Source organism: Lissotriton helveticus, chromosome 1_1, assembly GCF_964261635.1.
Source record: "Lissotriton helveticus chromosome 1_1, aLisHel1.1, whole genome shotgun sequence".
Taxonomy (NCBI): Eukaryota; Metazoa; Chordata; class Amphibia; order Caudata; family Salamandridae; genus Lissotriton; species Lissotriton helveticus.
In genome coordinates, this window is record NC_136057.1 from 2014515583 (window position 1) to 2014534382 (window position 18800).

Genomic DNA, 18800 nt, shown 5'->3' on the forward strand with positions numbered 1-18800 from the left:
GCCGCAGTTTTTCGCCCAGGCAGTTTGACCAACAAGGTACTGCGCTGTTCCTAGTGGAAGTGAGTGTATGGATCACAAAGGTGTTTGGGAGCTGTAGGGTCTCAATGGAGTCCTACAGTTGGGCATCCATTTTGGTTGGATATAATGGCCTCACACACCCTTGCAGGTGTTGTGCTTCATCATTGGCAATGCTCCTCGTTGGGTCGGCGGTGCAATACCCAACAGGCGGCACCTCAAAGAGGGGCTCTTTGGCAGAGATATTCAATCCAACAGCCGTTTAGGTGAAGTGTGGGTGTGGGGCTAGTGTGGTGTAGACGTAATGGTGATTTAAAATGGGGCTAGGGGTACCAGGATCAAGTTTATTCTGGGGGTCCCCTGCTCCAAATAAAAGAAAAAATTACTAGCCTGTACTTGATGGGAAATTATGTTCCCTTATTCGAGATTTGTGCAGGAATTGGTCGACATGTTTCTCGCAAACGTACAGTGACAAGCGATTCGTCAGGACCTATGTCAGAGGATTATTCTAATAGGGAAACTGTCTACACTAAGTGTTCTCCTAAGTTACGTATTCATGTTTAGCCATAAAGTGGAAAAAAAAATTATACCTGTTTTGCGCTGTACCTGCCTGTGTTGGGAGACAAACAAAAGCAATTCACAGATAAAGAATCACAAAACCAATGGTGACTTCATACACTCAAAGTGGCATGCTAGTGTGGGTGTAGGCTAGCATGTGAGTTAAAAACAAGGGGAAGTATAGTCCCCAGTGAGCACGGAGGTGAACATGCCCCTGTAGAAAAATACTTTTTAAAATACAGTTTATAAATCATCAACAGCAGCATTCTTATAGTGTTTAGGGAGCGTCTCACTCACCTAAATGGTCAGGAATATGCACAACTCCTGGGGTCCCCTCCCTTCACTCCGCATTCAATCTGCTCATCCATTAGCCATGGTCATCAGCAGACAAAATGGGGAGTCTCTGACGACTGTATCTGCTGGGAAGGGATCACTATCCGGAGCAGGTCTACTGGGTCTCCACTTGGCTGTTCAGTTGCCTGTAGTCTCTCTAGCATAATACCCCAAGTCTCCAAGACTTGTTCAGCATTTTTGTCTGTGCGAAGTGAACGCAGATGGCGTTCCTCTGCTGCCCACATTCACACATGTCCTCCTTCCATTTAAACAAAGAGGGGCCACAAACTGTGTCCAGCATACAGTGGTATGTCGCCTCGCTAACACCAACCCCAGTGAAGCAAATTTGCACAGCATATGGTACTTTGAATTGGGACACAGCAAAACTCCTAAAAGGCAGTCCTTGGTTGACATCTCGACTGGGAGTATTGTGGCATCTCGCAACAATTCAAGGATCTCCGTCCAGTTAGGGCAGATGGGACAACAGTCCCAGGTCAATGGGCTGGCTCAGCTCTGCATCTGGGGCATGTCTATGCGTATGCTGGGTCAAATCACGATATTGGGAGGGGCATTGAGTAGGTACGGTGCAAGTTAAGAAATTGGGTGAGTTTAAAACGCGCGTTGCTAGCCACTTCTTGTATCTGCGTGAATGCCATTTTCCAGTCTCCCTCTGTTAGAAGTGTTGGCAAGTGCCCCAGACATCTACTCTGGACCCTCGATACATCTACCCTGTGGTCCACCTTCAGGGCTTTAAACAACCGAGAGATGAATCCCATGAAGGAACCAGAGTCCATGATTGTCAGTAGGCGGTGGGACAGGTTCCATATTTCATGCATGGTGTGTGTTAGTTTAGCGTACTGTAGAAAGGGACCCTCTGGGACATGATATCATTCTCTCGCAACTGCGAAGGAGAGAAAAGTTCCATTAAAACATATGTCACCTGCTGTTACCACCCTTGCTGCCAAAAAACCATCCAGTCAGATCCACCACCATCTGTATGTGACGGAACCCATGGAGCCATTTTAAGGGGAGTAACCGGGCATATGGGGCCCTTTGTAGTACAAGAGTGGCCCGTGTTCCCATGCCCAGGCAACCTGACAGACCAAAAATCGACAATCCTGGGGGGTCTGCGAGCCCATCATAAGAAATTGTGGAAGGTTTGCCTCTGTGCTCCAGCCCGTCAGTAGTTTCTTCTCTGTATTTGGCCCCTCAGCACACCATTGGGCTGCATTGGAGGAGTCCAGCAAAATAATAAAGATGTAGGTTTGGAAGGCCTAGGCCCCCCTGGTCCATACGCAGCTTTAATATTTCCAGCTTCACCCTACAGCGTTTCCACACTAGGGAAACAAGAAGGCTGTTCAGGGTGGTAAATGTGTCACTGGAGATTCAGCAGATGGAGTTTTGCAGCACGTAGAGGCTGTGCAGCAGTAAGACCATTTTCGCTGGGGCTATGCACCCTATACCAGACTTTGAGAGGAGATTCCAGAAACATATTGATGCCTCCAGGCCTGTGAGAACTGCTCCCACATTCAAGGAATATTGGGCTTCGGCTCTATGAGCAACTTGAATGCCTAAATACAGGAAGTTATCGCACTCCCATGTAAGTGCCAAGGCAGGGAGATCCCTGATTGCTCTCCAACTAGAGCCGCCAGGGGGAACAGAACTGATTTCTGGCTATTGATAACTAACCCTGACACTGTCCCAAACTCTAACAATACAGTCAGGAGAGCAGGCACAGCCACTGGTTGGGTGACTAATATAAAGCAGTGCGTCATCCGCATACAATGATATGGCATGGGTATGCCCACCTACAGCTATGCCCCAATGGGCCATGTCCCGCCGCAGCCGGATCACCAGCGGCTCCATTGCCAGGGCGCAAGAGAAACTTCAACCTAGAATATAAATACGCATTCAGTCACCTTACAAACCAATCACACATCCATATGTTCAACCACAACTATTCCACTGTCATCTCGGTGCCAGAATGAGGAGGCGCCACACTGTCATTGAGCTACAGGTGTGCCATCCACCACCAGCCTCACCACACCCTCAATTACACCCACTCAGCTACTGTAGTCTCACCCAACTCTAACACAACAAGGAAAATCAGAGGCTTGAAAATGAAAAATAAAAAGGGTAGAAAGCGAGAAGCCGTGAGGAGGAAAATAAGGAGATAAGGGAGAGGAGCTGCCTCGCAACCTACTGCAACTGCGCCCATCTTGCCAGTGTAGGATCTAGACTAGAAAGCCAATTTCAAGCATCCTTAGGGGGCTGAGATCATACCTCCATTCCCCAAACTCTGAATCACCAGCAGCCCCATTTCCAATTGTACTGCAAGCTTACAATGTCCCAGCTGGTGTCGATGGTTTGAGGGGTATCCTCCAGAACATCCCACGTACTTGCTTCCGAACTCGCAGCAGTCACCTTCTCGACCAGGGCTCTAGCTTTCTCATGTTCAGCCTGTTACAGGGCAGGGCTCACCTGAGATGAACGCACCCCTTTGCTGTCCGAGCCCAATTGTTGCAAGTTTAAAGGAGCCAGCCTGATACACCACCATTCGTTGCGTAGATCTCGATGTACGCCTACTCCACTGTTGACGCTTGTTTGTCCTTCGTGTGGTGCATGTCTCTGAAGATCGCCCATAGGAACCCTTGGAGTCTAAGGTCCCGCCCTCGACTCTCACCTCCAGCCAGTCCCAAGCAGCCTCGGGCATTGTAAAATAATGGGTGCAACCCCCATGTATGTCCTTGAGCTTAGCGGGGAAAAGCAACATATACAGTAAATTAATTGCCCTCAGCTTCTGCTTCATGCCACTAAAGGACATCCTCTGTTGCTGTACCAGGCATGTATATTTTGGAAAGATGCAGATGGTATGGTTTTCAAAAACCGGGTCCTCTCCCTGTCATGCCTCCCAAAGTATACAGTGTCGATCCCTGTAATGGAGGATCTTGGCAATGAGAGTATGAGGGGAGGCGCCAACCAGGGGGTCCTTCCCAGTGCACGATGCGCCTGTTCATTCACAAATAAGGAAGAGATAGGGGCTCATGGTAGTGCCATTTTCATCCAATTTTCAAGGAAGTGCTCAGGGATATTTCCTTTGGCACTCCCCGGGAAACCCGCAAAACATAGATTGCAACTGTGGGAGCAGCAGTCTGCATCTTCAGCTCTGCACTCCAGGACCACCATTTTTGCTGCTAGGTCAGTAAGGGCCAAAATCAGGGTGGAGACCTCTGTCTCCAGCTTAGAAACATTCTGGTCGGTAACCAGAGATCTCTCCACAAATGCACCCAGGTCTACTCTTAATAGTCCAACTTCAAGGGAGAAAGCATCTATTTTCACCTGCATTCACCGTTGAGCTGGAGCCCTCAATAGCAGCAAGAATCTGGGCACCACTAGGGTCCATCTAGGTGCTTACCGCCACAGGTGAGGGGTCACTTGGTGGACCCACACGCAGCACACCATGCTGTGCCGTATACTGGTCCATCTTGGTTTGTTGTGCCCCCCCTCTGTGGTCGGTCTTTCCCCATTACTGTTTCTTCTAGTGCTGAGGGCTGGGAGAAGTATAGCCAGGCCTCAACTTACAAGGGCCCAAACTCCCAGAGATGTGGGGAGGTCCGTCAGGGGATCTCCTTGTTCCTGATTACGACACCGTCTACAGCTTCAAATAACTCCCTACATCAGTTGGTATCCACAAGAAGGGTCATCATTGACACCCAACAGGTAGGTACAGTTACTACGCCAGGTCCTTGAGTGGACAACTCTCTCCCTAAGAGCACGATACTGTAGACTCTCCACCTCATCAGCACCTCACAATTTGCCAATAAGGAAAGCTCATAGCAGTTGGAGGGCGACTGCAGTCCCCATGGAGTGTGTATCATCACACTATGCAGTCACAGATCTGCAGTGGTAGAACATATTACTTCCAGCAATAGGAGAGGGCCCTCATCCACGAAGTCCCTCTAGTCTAGCTACTAGCGCTCTTCTTTCCCCCGACCGGCCCAACTGGGGCGGTTATAGCCACTGACCCTCAACAACGACCGGATCCACTGTGTGAGTGCCACGCAGGCAGGCCAGAAGGCCTCAAGTTAAAGAATGGGTGTGTCTCGTGCAGCGCACCCGCAGGCTAAATGAGGTCTGCAGGCCCCACAACAGAGGCCAGCAGCATCTCACCTCAACTCCATGGTGGCCCACAAATATGGCACCATCCCATCCCAGCCGGGCCAGGCCGTCACCCTCCACTGACAATTGTGGGGGGGGGGGGTTCAACTTTGCCCTCTCAGCGAGTGGCCTTCCCCGGTGTTCCGGCAATCTGGGCCCGCCCACACCTTCTTGCAGCACCAGAGCGCGTCCTACCTCGGATGCTGGGTTGGGTGTGTCCTGCCACTACTACACCCAGCTATTTAAGGGCCAAGGCAGAGTCTCAGGCGGCAGCGGAGGGTCCACCCAGCCCCTCATTACTCTGCAGGCCTCAGCCTGAGGCCCACTGATTCCGCTGGGCCTCCGCTCCGCCTCTCCAGAGCCCAAATCCTCCTGAGTCGCACAGCAGCCACCTTCCTCAGGGTCAGTCCTGACTTGTCTCCGATAAATCACAGCAGTAGCTTCTGGTGGCGGTGTCCTCTGGTGTGCAGCAGAACGAGGCCTTGTGGCTATCGGCATCCAGAATACGCCACAATGTCGCTGTTCTATCTTGCAGTGTCCATCGGTCCTAGTCAGGACCTCCAACGGCATGAAGTCGCACCCCAGAAGTCAGGGGGGTAAGATCCCGGGTCCATGTGGCAAGATGGGCAGGATACTGTTGGAGAGTAAGCAGGCCAACTCCGGAGCTCCTGTGGTGTTGACGCCGCCAACTTGGCAATGCCCCCTGTATTCATACTTAGCATCTACAGCGTATGACTTCCGCCAGCATCTTTCCAACAACTTGCAGTGTTTCTTTTCTGATCTAAGTGACTTGGAGAACCAAGGGGCAAGAGGATAAGTTCGGGCCATGCCTTTAGTGGACTCCGGAAGAGTGGTATCAATTGCCTCATCCAGCCAATGATGGATCATAGTTTGATCCGAATCAAGCTTTTGTAGGAGAGGGGGCTTAGTGCTGAGCAGCTGCTCACTGAGTGCCACCAGGTTAAGTTTAGGCCAGTTCCTAGCCTTAGATTTCAAGGAAGACCGTGTAATGGAAGAGAGGGATGAGCCCACCCTAATCTTAAATGGTACAGCAAGATGGTCTGACCAACAGAGTTCATGTGGAGGGTCTGTCGGCAAACTCTTGATATTAGAGAAAATGGGAACCAAGAGGTGCACCACAGCATGCCTGGGTGAAGAATTGCGCTGCATCAGATCAAAGACGCTCAAATCCTCGATAAAGGATCTAGTGCCGTTGTTGTCTAGATCCTCAAGATGAAAATTAAGGTCCCCAAGCAGAGTGAGATTAGAAGTACGCAAGATATGGGGGGGTCAAAGGGTCAAGTAAAGAGGTGCACCGTTTTTCACAGTTTTCAAGGGGGGGGAGAACAGCACCCCAGAAAACGAGAATTTGGGATGTCAAAGCTTCACAATCAGGAATTTGAGGTTTATTTTGCGAATATACTCCTTTTTAAAAATTATAGGAATTCCTCCACCTAGTTTGTCTTGTCTGTCTATTCTAACCAGGGAGAAATTAGCTGGCAGGGCCGCAATAATATCCAGCAATGAGCCTGCATGAAACCAGGTCTCAGTAAGAAACAGTGCATCAGGTTTTTAGTCACAGAAAAAGTTTAATATATGTTGTGGTCTAGGAAGTGAGTGACTATTCAAACTAAAAAAATGAAAGGTTTAGTAAGATGAACCGCAGAAGCAGCCGAGAGTGACAGCACTAACAGGAGCAAAGAATCTCCTCCTAATTATGTGTGAATTAACTAGATGATTGCAGTGGGGAAATCATTCAGAAGCTGCATGGATTTTGAAGTAGTCTGTATGAAGAAGCATACTCCAGAGCTTAAGGTCAATGACAGGATCCAAAAGGCGCATTTCAATTTGAAAAATACATTTAGGCCAATATTTTGGACCCATACTACAAATCTAAAGTCTCTTCCCATTTCCGATGCAGCACCAGTTCGTGCCAATCCCTGGTTTTTAGAGACTACTGTGCCGCAATCTGCTACTCCAGCTTTACACAGACAAGAACTCTATTTGGACAAACTTCTCTTGCTAAGTTGGCATGAACCGAAAGCATGTAGGCCAGCTGAAGTATTGCCACAGCGGAGCTTGGACAACATTGTGCTGATGGCTTCTTAATGAAGAGCCACTGCTTTATTGGCGAGTTGAAATTAAATAACAGATACAATACGTCTCTCAGTCCTATAAATATCGAAAGTCTTGCTACCGCTACCTAAATGTGTTTTCAGGGTACACTGGACCCTCATCCATGGAATAAAGACTAGTCTAAACTGAAAACTGAGACGTTAGCAGTGCTTAAAATAAAAAATAAAAAAACATTTGTTCCTCCAAGTAGATTCTTTCCATTAAAATAGAAGAGTCGGATGAGTTTAGAAAGTTGGTTGTCAATAGCCAATCGCCTGCTCCTCGGATGATTCAGATCAAGCAGGCAATCGTTGTGTAACAATGTGTAATTGTGTTGCTGTCCAGCACGTACCTTACAAAAGCATCACAGACCAAAAAGTGCCCTGGGAACAACTAGAGAAATTAAGGAAAAAAATCAATTAAGGAAAAAACACTTACGAATATGTCACGATACTGAAACAATGTTTCTGAGACGGTTATGGATTTTTTCACTGTGCCATTTGCACATTTTCTGGTGCGTTAGTGGTAAAGTTTCTTCAAAGAAGGGAAAAGGCAAGGACGCCAATTATATGAACTTAGCTGCAAACAAATATTTTGCAGCACTGCAATTATAGGAGAAAAATAGTGTGCAAGAAAATTTCACCTTTTCATGTTTGATTGTGAAAAGAAAACATCTAAAAAAAAAACTGAATATGAATAATTAATTTATTTTAAATCAACAAGATATTGAAAGGATGGATGAGGAGCATTGGGCATGCATGGCACAGACTCCACTGGGTTCCTCAAGGTTTTCTGGCGCTTTGATCAAAGTTCTTACGGAGATGATCCATTTTCTGTTAGCATATTCACAGACTTGCATTACATAGGTTTTCTTTTGTAACATCGCTGTCCTGTGGATCTTGTATTTCATATACTGCAGAGCCTCACATGCGAGTTTACACTGACAAATATTTTCCTGTCTCCACATAGAACCTGAAACCTCTACCCTACATGGATCAATACCTCACCAGATGATGCCTTAAAGCCCCACTCAGAAGGATGCAGCTAAAGGTTCTTCTCTTTCCTTCTCATGATATGTCTATTCAAGCTAAATTATTCCTTGAAATGCCTTCCAGGGCCATGAAAAGGCAGACCTCTCTTATTCTAGAAAAACCGAAACTCTACAGGAAGATGAGAAAGCGGATAAGATCTGCTTCTCCACATTCCAAGATGCTGCTTAGATTCCCGATTGATACTGGATCCCCCTATTTAACGTGACCTCAAGTTAAAAAGAGGTCTATTTCCCTGTTCTGTGTATCACTTCTTCTTGATAGTTCTTCGTTGCACGTTGATGTCACTGTATTTTTTTTCTGCTTTGTTCCTTTTATTTTATTTCCTTAGTTACGTGCAGCTCTTTTTCATTTTAGACCTTTTATGTAGTGGTTATGTCATGGATTGGTAAATTTCTGTCTTGGCCTTCTGGAATTAGTTTCTCGTCTCATCAGTGTCAACATAATGGCATGGTTTTCCAGGATACCGAAATTTTTTGGGGAAATCAATGGTTTCCTCAATAAGAGAAACAATTCAGTTACCACTTGATATTGCCATCCCAGGACCCCTGAGCAAAAGTAGATCTAACAAGAACACTTGTGGCTCGGGTAAGTAAATATGATTTCATCAGCTGTCCGATGTAAACTGGCTCATTTAAATTGCCACAGGTGTGCCTCTGGCTGCAGCCTCCATTTAATAGATGGACATCCACTCTAAGTGAGTAGTGATTTTTGAACATATGTGCTTCAACATACAAAATGAGAAAACTTATGATCAAACTGCAGTGTGCTGTAACCTACTAAGTGATCAAGGCATGATGGATTGACCTCCGGACCTTTTTAAATCAAACCCCTCGTTTTGGGCTGGGATCCTTACTGCCGTGGGTAATGCTACAGCTAATGGAGGATGCCCAGCATCCTGGGGCGTTTCGACGATTGTACCAGTATATAAAGAAAGGGATCGAAACTGCACGATGAACTACAGGCCAATCTCCCTGATTGACTCTGAGTGTTAAGGTCATGGAGGGAGGATTGGGGGGTCATCTTAAAGAGATTGTGTACCTGGGAGGAGGAGAATAAGATAATCTCGGACATCCAGTATGGGTTCCGCCCAGGTCACTCAACTATGGCCCAGTGCTTAAATCTCTATTTGATCTAAGGGAAGTACACCATGGCCCGATCTGGGTCCATCTTTATGGCCTTCATGGACCTCTCATCCGCCTTCGATTGCATTAATTGGGGAAAGTTGTGTCGGTCCATGGAGGCCATGGGAGTGGAACACAACCTGGTGGACTTCCTGAGGGATCTCCATAGAGATACTAAGGCCCATATTAGATACTCCAATGACCTGAAGGTATCCAGGAATTTTGATATTGAAAGGGGGGTTAGGCAGGGGTGTATATTAGCCCCCTTCCTTTTTAACCTATATATTAATAATTTGGAAGGTTCTTTGCTAGAAGCAGGGGCCGATTATCCGTATGTAGGAAGGCGAGGACTGCCCGTCCTGCTTTACGCGGACGACGCAGTCCTCTTGGCATGCACCCCAAAGGGGCTTCAAACCCTACTTGATGCATTTCACGATTTTATGGACAAGCGTGACCTGTCCATAAACAATACTAAATCTTACGTGATGCAGGTAGGGCCGCGTCTAAAAAGACAGTATCCTTTTGTGGTGAATGGAGTGAGGGTGCCAAACTGTACGACATTCTCCTACCTGGGTGTTTTGCTAGATCACCGGCTTAACTGGGCTGCACTCCTAAACAAAAAAAGGGTTGAGGTTACCAGGGCAAATGTGGCGCTATTTGGATTTGCAGCCAAAATGGGTAACCGACCAGTGGCAGCTATGCTAAAAATGTATCGGGCCAAATGTATATCCATAGCAAGTTATGGAAGCGATCTATGACAATACTGTGGTCTTCAGGGTCTTCAGGTGAAAGAAAACAACTTTTTAAAGCAAATGCTGAGCGTCCCAAAGGGGACTGCGACTCTGTCAGTTCACGAAGAAACCGGTATGCCCTTCATAATTGACATTTTGGCCTTACGTCCTCTTACCTTTTGGCTGCAATGTTGGCTCAATAAGCACTTAGGTCTCACTCATAGTATTCTAAGAGAGGCCCTGAGCCTTGATCATATGACGAACATTCCCTGGCTCAAATATCTAAAAACTTGTTTTAGTGAGCTGGGACGTCCGGACTAGTTTTTAAAACCTGAAGGTATTAATAGAATGGATGTAGCGCTCGTAAAGTACTCCTTCACACAAATAAAAAAAATGGAAAGGGAGGAGAAAGAATTGGAAATCTAGTGTGAGGACACATTTGATGTTTTATACCTCCCTAGACATGGAGCCGTATTTATCATGGCTGTTGCCAGCATACGAGCGAGTCTTAACCAGGTTTAGATTTAACCTTTTTCCTTTTTATTGGCAGTTCCATGGGGCAGTCACAAAGGGAAGGTGTTAGCACCCTGTGGCTGCGACAATAAGTCTCCACAGGATTTGCTTCACTTTATTTTCTTTTGTAAATACTATGAAATGCCCAGGACTTTTTATTTAAAATCTCTTTTAAAATAGCTAAACTATGTGCAAGTACGTCCCGCTCTTTTTTATTTGCAATTACTTAAACCTTATTGTATCCCTTTTGTGGCCACTTTCCTGAAATGTGCAATGAATTACAGAAAATGTTTGGATTTTTAATGTCACAATGTTTTAATGGTTTTATTTTTGGTCACTCTAGACTCCCTCTTCTTTTTTGTTAATGTTGCTACCAAATCACCACTATCGTTTTTATCTGGGGTAACATTTATACTGTGTTCATAATTAGTGAATGTGCTGTATTTTAAAGTGTAACTTTTATGGTTTCTATCAAAGAATACCGAATTAAGTATTTTGAATTTAATTGAATTGAGTGAGATTTTTGATCAAGATTACAGATTTACACATGAGGTCATTGCCCCCTTGACATTGCAACGTGGTTTCCTCATGCTTGATGCCTAGATCTTCTAGGAATGTCATCATTTCACTAGAAGAGAACTTAAGACCATTGTTGGCAACTTTGCAAGCTGGCACACCTTCAAATGCGAATGAATCTCTTAAGAAGTCGATGAGTTTTGGTGGAGACCCATGAAACAAACTTGTATATGATCCAGTGAGTAGTGTAGTCCATGAGAACAAATATAAATCTCTTCAGGACTCCTAATTGTTCCGTGGGGCCGATTATTTCCAATGCCAACTTAGTCCATGGTGTCTTAGGGACCGCTGTGGGATTATCTGGAAAAGTGGAAATTTTCTCTACAGGCCAACATTTAACCACGTTAGTTTCTGACACAGCATGAAACAGCTGAGGTAACCCCTTTTCTACTGGGGTTTTGGCATTAGGATTAGTAATGGTGTTCATTCCCATGGCAGTTACACTACCTGCAGTACCATTTACATTTTGGTAAAATCTGGAGAACGATTCAGGTTGAATGTTTAAATTACTGCTGGTTCCCTCCTCCCACTCTGCTAAGAGAACTTGATCTTTATTATTGGGATCAAGGACCATCCCCAACTCTCTTTGATGATGCCAACCCAGAAGATTGACATCTTTGCTTACCATATACAATTTGCCCCATGTAGTCCTCCCTTTGAATGTAATGGATGCCATCATCATCCCTATCAATGGAATATTCTCATCAGCATACCCAATTGCTGAAATGTCAGGTTCCAGCATATTGAAACTGGAGGTGTCAATTATGTCATTTAAGCCATCCATGTTAATTAAGGTGACCGGGGTACAGGAATCAGCAAACACATTTATGGGAACATTATTCAAGAGGATGGTGCATTTTGGATGATCATTAGATCCATGGTCTTTGGAATGCCCCAGAGGAATCTGAGAAATTTGGTGGTCCTTTGCTCTTATTTGAAAAACGTACTTAGGGGTCATGTCCCCTTCACTGTGCACAAGTTTGACTTGAATGTTCTCACTACTTTTCAAACTCTGCTCAGGTGCCCCTTCTTATTACATCTGGCACACGGGACATTACGGGCAGTGCAACGCACATTATTGGCAAGATGATTGCTGCTGCCACATCCAAAACATTTTAACCTTTCCTTCTCTCTGACCAAATGGTTATCCTTGACTTCACCAGGTCTAACCTTGAACACCTCATTTTCAATGCAATTGTCCTGCGCATCACTGTTACTGTCGACATTGGCAACTAACTTATTAGGGGTCTTTATCTCTTTGATACACTTAGCTGTGTGCTCTACCGAGACGGCTATGATAACAGCTTCTTTTAAGGTAGGGTTTTTTGCCAGGAGCTTTTCTTGAATACGGCTATTATTCGTACACCTGACTAGTTGGTCCCTGATAAGTGAGTCGGTGAGTTCGCCAAAGTCACAAAGTTGAGTTAGGCCTCTGAGTGCTGGTATGTAATTGGTGACAGATTCCTGTTTACCTTGGAAGCGGGTGAAGAACTTATGCAGCTCCAAAACTACATTTACCCTGTCACCAAAATGCGCCTTTAATTTTAAAAGTGTGACTTTAAACTCATCCGCATCCACCTCATCCTCTTCTAGCTCCGGTTCAGGTAAGGTGTCATATCTTCCTGCCCTGTATGCCTAGGTTATGCAATAAGATGTTTTTGCGAAGTGCTGAATACCTCTCACCGCCTATGGCAATAAGGTATGAGGCAAACAAATGTATCGATTCTTTCCAGTGAATTCCTGGTTCACCGATTTCATTTAGGATTGGAGGGGGTTGGCTCATTGCTTGTCCTGCCATGGTCAAGGAGGTAAGCTATCCCAACTATCCCAACAGGCTGCAGCAGGGAAACAATAGTCCGAAGGGTCACACTATGCTCGGTAAAACCAGGTGCGCAGTGCAAGGGGAGTCCACAAGGGGACTCAGAATTGGATCACAGGAAGGAACCACACTGTGTAGCTATAACAAATAAGAAGACCTGAGAAATTGCCAATGTACGGTAGCAATCCCTAAACTGTACTATAATGCACTCTAAAATAATGATCATGCAGGGAGACAGTACTCAGTAAGTACAATATTTCTTATACACCTGAAAACACATGCAGGAAGGCTATGCTCATAAACAGTACTCAGAATGTACAAATAGCCTCACAGAGCAAAATATACAAAGTAAAAAATTCACTTAGGAGATTCCAATTGAAAGGTAGATGCAAGGAACCTTGCTTGTGAAGTAACCAGAAATTTACGCCACAGTTATGAATTACAACAATATACTAAACACTGGGATGATGCGGATCTGTAAGGAGATAAGAGGGGGACAATTACGTATCAAATGTCTAATGGTGCAATGGAGAAGTGTGCGTGTCACCGTGAAGAGGTGCACACACCGTGGTATGCCCAAGGAGGAAAGTATCTGGTGAACACATAAGCTATGAATGCTTGGGAAGGCGTAACTTGAAGGAGCAGTCTCTTCTGTGTGTCACCGCAGTGGGTAATGAATGTTTGATATGCAGGGCGAGGATGGTGTGTGTATCACCGCAGAGGTAGATGCACAGGGATGAACAAGATGGTGGGCAGGAAGTGGAGGGAGGGTTACAGAGGAAAAAACTTAGCCCTGAGGGAAGAAGGAAAGATCTTACTTTGAGAGAGGCTTCAAAAGATGTAGATCAGCCGGAGAAGCTGTCCCCTTGAAGTGACGATCGTAGGGATTGCAAAACTGTAGACAGTGAGGAGGGAAAACCGGATGAGAGACCGGCTCTAAAGCAGCTGGAGCGCCGGGAAACTGATGAGGAGCGCTCTGAGAGGAACTGACGTGCTGCGCTCTGAGGGACTGGAGCACCAGGAGGCTGACGAGCTGCGCTCTGAGGAAACTGACGAGCGTCGCTCTGAGGCAGAGTAAAGGAGGTTGTATGCCAGAATGGAGAGCAGGCGTTGTCGGTCGGATAAAGAAAAGCAGTAGAGCGTCGCCAATCACCACGAGGGTGCCAAAGGACCCGACTGTGCTCTCCAGGAGAACTGATGAGCTAGGGATCTGAAACAACGTGAAGCACTGCTGGGCACTGTGGCATTGAGGCAGACACACGCAGCGCTACACTATCTTCGCCGACGTGAGCGGCAATCACCAGGAGGGGGGCGATGAAGCACTGCTGAACACTGTGGCGGACTCCCGCAGCGCTACCATATCTTGCCAGACTGGCCGCTCCAATCTTTTTACAGATGTAGGCAGTTCAGGCATAGATGTGAAGCACTGCAGGGCACTGTAGCAGTGAGGCGAACTCACGCAGCACTATAATATCACCGCCAACGTGAGCAGATCAGGAAACCTTCACATGTAATGATGCGCAGCTGAGCACTGTGGTACTGAGTCTTCCCAGACTGGCCTCTCCAATCTTTTCCAGACATAGGCAGATCAGGCATGGACGGGAAGCACTGCTGGGCACTGTAGCATAGAGGTGGATTCACGTAGCGCAGCAATATCTTCGCCGACGTGAGCAGGTCAGGTATGGACGTGAAGCACTGCTGGGGACAGTGGCACTATGGCGGACTCACGCCGTGCTCCAAGATCTGCACGAGACGCGAACACTGCGGGTTCCCTCCTCTAATCAATCCAGGGAAATCTTCGGCACAAGGGTGACCTTACCCCGTCCCGGTACAGCAACACAGTAGGAGAACTTCAAAGGTAGACGTTCGAAACTTCTACTCAACTCAAGAGAGGCATCTCTCTGGTGATGGAAATATCATCAGAATTGCAGGAAGGAGAGAGCAATGAAAGGGGAGATGACAGAGATGGCCCCCTTCGCCAATTCGTCGCCAGTGTTGTAATGAAGTAAAAGACTCCAGGCATGTAGGTAAGAACGACTTTATTCTGTCATCCACTCTCCTTAATTGACAGGCTCACCATCATTCTAAAGTGATCTCTGGAGGAACCTTCCAAGGGGAAGGAGGGAGGGGGGGGGAAATGTTCCAAGGGAAGGAAAGGAGGAAGATTACAACAGTCTGCATTGTATTTCAAATCAACAGACCAGTCAGCTTTTGCAACACCCCTATTCAAAATGGCGTCTACAATGACGAGAAACAGCTGGTCAAGGTAAGCCATCTTTGATCCTGCAAGTGATTTTTTAACAAATAGGTTCCTCTTGCTTGCAAATTTGGGTTTATACTAAAAGGAACATTAAAACATATGGAGGTCATAGCTGGCATACATAAAAGGGAAGGTTGATGGTTCTGACTTCTAGCCACTAAAACCAGTCAGGAATTAACCAAACTAAGCTTGGCACATCATAAGCTACTTCCTACCATAAACTAGTGGCAATCCCCATCTTTGGAATCTAAACTGCCATCCTAAACCAGCTTCAAACTCCTCACCCACGCATAAAAGGCCCTTCACAATGCCAGGGCCGCATAACTGAATCGCAGCCTCACATTCCACCTACCCAACAGACAGCTGCTCTGCCCAGCTTTCCCTGTCTACCCTCCCAAGAATCCGCAAGACCAGAACCAGAGGAATGTCCTTCACCTACCTCACCTCCAAGACATGGAACACCTTGCCAATCCACCTCAGGAAATCACCCTCGCTGATGCAATTCAGGAAGGACTTCAAGATGAACTCAGCACTTAGTCTGATCTGCTGTGCCCCCCTCCCACAGTGCCTTGAGACCCTCACGGGCGAGTAGCCGCGCTGTACAAACTCTTACTGATTGATTGAATGAATGAATGATTGACAAAGTGCAGGTCACTTATTTGGTTATGGATCTCCATTCGCTTGTAAAAGATTCTCCAACATCTTCTTATTTTGCTTAAGGTTACTCTCCCAGTTCTCTTACTGATGTCTGCCAAAAGCTAACTATCATAGAGTTAGTTTACTCTGGTATAGGGAGCAAAAGGTAGGTCAAATCAGGCAGAGAACTGTACTTTGGATTCTCCATGAATGAGTTAATGCAATTTTAACAGCAGATTGGTTAGGACTGAATTACCATTAAATGTTGTTGCTTGAATGTATCTAGAGCTATTGAATGTTTGCCCTGAAGTTCATGTGGAGAGCTAACTCTCTAAACTGAGCAAAGGATGCAACTGGGCATTGAGCACGTTCTAGGTACTGGACTTTATGAATATTATTTTAATGATCCCAAGTTCTCCTTAATGACTGGCCATCTGGATGCACATTTAGAAAATCCAAACGTTCCAAGCGAACATTGCTCAGTGGTGTACTATGCTTTGGAGGGAAGCAGCCAAACAGTTAGCAAATTATTCTGAAAGACCAATCTCAGCACATACTTGTTTTAGGTATGCGAACTACAGGATATCTAGTGCAGATTGTAACCTAAGGCAGTCATGTATGACTAGCTTCTTTAATGAAGTCTCCTCCATTACCCAAATAGAGTTCCAGAGTGAAAGGGGAGGATAATTTAATTTTGTCCTCAATGGAAGGAATGCTCAATTCAGTGTGGCATTTAGAATTTGCGCAGCTATGTGGGACAGCCAGTAGGTTTAAAAAAAAAAATTCCACTTGTTGCAATGTCTTTACTTTGGTCATGTCGCAAATACCCACCCCATGTGTTGCAACTGCCACATATTTACTGGCATAAATCACACATATCTCTTTTAACAGTTTTTTCCCAGTTACTTGCAAAAACTATGTAAGCCCTTGACTAATTTCTCAAAAAGTGCTTTCCTCTTTGTAAGCATCGGTTTCCAGTTATATTTCACGTCAAATAAAACTCCTAAGTAGGAAAAATAAGTAGTCGACAGTATCCGAGTGTTGTTAATATAATGATCCAACTCATTTATAAAAACAATACAATCATTAATTAATACTTGGAGCCCTCTCCCTGTTATAGCGATTAAAACAGCATCATCTTCAAAAAATAAAATGGGTACATGACGTGCTCCAATGTAAGGGGTATCCTTTGCTCTCACCTTTCAAAAGTTCTCTACCGTATTAATATAATTCGAGAATAAAATGGGGCCAATAAGCATCCTTGTTTCACACCCTTATGAATCAAAAATGTGTCCGTGCGTTTTCCATATTTGCCAAAATGGACACAAGCGAAGGCCCCATCATAGATTTGTCTTATAAAAGATATAACGGCCTGATCGACTCCCTCCCATCTCGCTCATAAATGTCTATACTTTTGAGTAACAGTCAGAGGCCACTGACAAATCAATGAATGACACCTACATTGTCCCCTTTATAGCAGTTGTATATTTGCCAATGACTAGGCTGAGGTTTAGGCACTGATCGACAGGGCCCAAACATTTCTTGAAGCCACATTGGGTGTAAGATAATTGTCGTTCTCAACTGCCCATATTTGGCTCAAGGTTAGCTGCCAGTTTTCTTACTGTTATCTGCCCAAAGATAACTATCATAGAATTAGTTTATACGGGTAGAGGTAGGAAAAGGAAGGCGAAATCAGGCAGAGAAATGAACATGGGATTTTCCATGAATGAATGAAAACAATTTTAAGAGCACATTGGTTAGAACTGAATTACCATTACATGGTGTTGCCTGAATGTATCTGGAGCTATTGAATCTTTGCCGAGCAGTTCATGTGTTAATTCAACTCACTGAACTGAGCAAAGGATGCAACTGGGCATTGAGCATGTGCTTGGTACTGAACTTTCTGAATATCATCTGAATTATCCCAAGTTCTCCTTAATGACTGAGCATCTGGATGCACATTTAGAAAATCCAAATGTTCCAAGGGAACAACAGTACTACGCGCTGCACCATGCTATGGAGAGAAGCAGCCAATCAGTGCAGTACTAAAAGTCATTCTCAGAAAAACTGTCTCCCCCAAGAGGCATGAAAGAGCAAGTAAAACACATGCCAGCACGTGGCTTTTTAATGTACTAGGGCAGCCGTTCTCCTATAACAGAAATGTTCCTATATTTTGAAAGACTGCATCATAATAATTGACAACGTTTGCAGTGTATTTATGATAACTCAAGAGTTGCATTATTTATACTTGATCACACTAAACATAAAGGAGTCTATTCTCAAAGGAACATATGGTTGTAAAAGGTAAGTTTAGGACTGAATTTAGCTTATTTAAGCCTGCTACTAATTGGGATTCCTGGCAGGTGTGGGCTCGTCTATGGCTGCAGAGATCTCGCCACAAATATGGAGATTTATGCACTTGTAAATCCTACTCAAGGGGTGTGATTGAGGGTGTTCTTGGGTGTTCCAATGTGCATTTGTCCATGGAAGTAAATGCCCACAAACACGTACATTTGCAGGCATTCACAAACTATGCACTTTTCCCTTTCCATCTTAGAAAGGATCTTATTTTTACTTCAGCCAAGTGTGAAACACCTTTCCATGGCGGGAAGGAGCATGGATTACCCCAAAATTTGGTGGGGGTATAGGAGAAGGGGGTTATTCATCAAGGAAAATATTTTCCCAATGGAGAAAAAAAAAGAAAGAAAAAGTGTGCATTTGCAGAAGGTCATCGGTACTCGCTGTGTAGTGTTCTCCGCAACAGAAAACACCGTACAGTGGAAATGGATTCCAAAATAGGGAACAATATGATTTCAGGATTAATCTGCATGGGAAAGGATGCCAGGCACAGTTTACCAAGCAGATTCGAATTAAAATTCATGAATTTGAAAAAGTAGACTATGGATGTAAAAA

At 45.2% G+C, this 18800-nt stretch overlaps 1 protein-coding gene across 2 annotated transcripts in view; it reads right to left on the reverse strand.

Annotated features, from left to right (window-relative positions):
- The window catches only part of LOC144776241 (putative ferric-chelate reductase 1), a 605038-nt gene that overhangs the window by 374367 nt on the left and 211871 nt on the right, over positions 1 to 18800 (reverse strand). The window lies entirely within an intron of this gene.